Genomic DNA, 1,755 nt, shown 5'->3' with positions numbered 1-1,755 from the left:
TGTCGATTGGTGCGAAGTAATAACTAAGCCAAACATCGATTATGATGTCTAATATGAGGTAAAGGTAAGGGTTAGTAAATTATACACACGTAGCCGGACCAAGGTGCGGGGTGAAATTCTCTAGATGCCGGACCAAGGATTTAGAGATACCTAACTTATCACTTTGCATGTAATACACTAGAAAAGGATTGCTATTACTAGGATTACTGCGTTATGAGATTATGGGGAACACGTGTACCCTAGTTATTTCTCTTATCTTGATAACAACCAAAGTTGAGTTTAATTATTAATTACTTATTAAGTTCTTACTATTTGTTTCACACAAGCACAACCCCCCTTTTTATTACCTGCTTCTGGAAATAATTTGACTAATTGAATATAATTGTTGGTTAAAAGTAAAGTCTAAACCATTTTCCTCGTGGGATCGATCTCAACCTACAAGTTGGGTTCTTTACTTGATAACGATCGCTTATGCTTCTGAAAAGAGGTGTAATTTGAGCGTATCATTGTTCCATGTAAATTTCTTCCTCCAATTCTCTATTTTAAAAAATTATTTTCATATACATGTGACGACTAATATGAAGTCCATATACCGTCTTTTTATTATCTAAAGCCTATGACAACAAGCCTTGCTTTATATTTGTCAATAGTTCCATCAACTTTCTTTTCCTTTTGTAGATCCACTTTGAACCCAAAGGTTTATTTCTTGTAGGAAAATCAACCAACTCTCAAGTATGGTTGCTCAAGATTGAATCCATCGTACTATTGACATCCTCTTTCAAAAAAGGATGAGTCCACAGAAGACATAGCATTTTCGCATATCTAGACTCATTTTCAAGAAGAAATGTTACAAAATCAATCCCGAAGAAAGTAAATGTCCTTTGACATTTACTACGCCTCTGAATCTCTTTATTAAGTACATTCACCTTTGGTTCATTCCAAGGTCGTTTAGACCCTTTACCTGACTATCCGACGGTTCGGACTTATGAACCATAAATCAACATGATTTACTATTTGTAGCATATCCAATGAACATACAATCCATTGTCATAGGTCCTATTTTTACCCTTTTGGGAATAGAAACTTGGATATTGGAAGTTGTTAGATCACTATCTTTCAGGAGTTATTGCTTCTATATACTTTAAAGGGCGACAAGTAATTCTCTATCAGGATACAACAAAGCCTGAACAAACAAAGCTTTTTGTTTTTTCCTTTCTTAACAAACAAAACTTTTTGTGTCTCTTTTTCTGAACAGACAAACCTTTTGTTGTTCTCTTTTGTTATAATGATATCATCCCCTTGTGGTAAACCTGAACTTATAACTAGAACATTCAACATTTCCTTCAAAGTTCGGTTCTTTTCATGTCAGCAATTTCATTACAATGAGGTTAGTATGTGCAGTAATTTGATGGATGATTCCATTTTCAAAATATACATATTCTCCACATATACCACTTCTAATCATGACAATCTTTATACCCAACTGATTTTCAACTTCAGTTTTATATTACCTAGATGTTTCTATTGTTTCATCCTTACCATTAAGCAAATAGACATAACAGTATCTAGTGCAATTGTCAATAAAATTTATGAAACACTTTTTCTCACAACGAAATGGTGTTGACTTCATATCACAAATGTCAGTGTAAATAAATTCTAAGGGATTAAAATTCCTTTCAACAAATTTATAAGTATGCTTCACACACTTAGATTCAACACAAACTTGATATTTTATTTATTGCACTCAAAGTTAGG

The sequence above is a fragment of the Solanum verrucosum genome, unplaced genomic scaffold (assembly GCF_900185275.1).
Source record: "Solanum verrucosum unplaced genomic scaffold, falcon-dt-bn FXZP01000153.1, whole genome shotgun sequence".
Classification (NCBI taxonomy): Eukaryota; Viridiplantae; Streptophyta; class Magnoliopsida; order Solanales; family Solanaceae; genus Solanum; species Solanum verrucosum.
Note: the sequence above shows the minus strand (reverse complement) of the source record.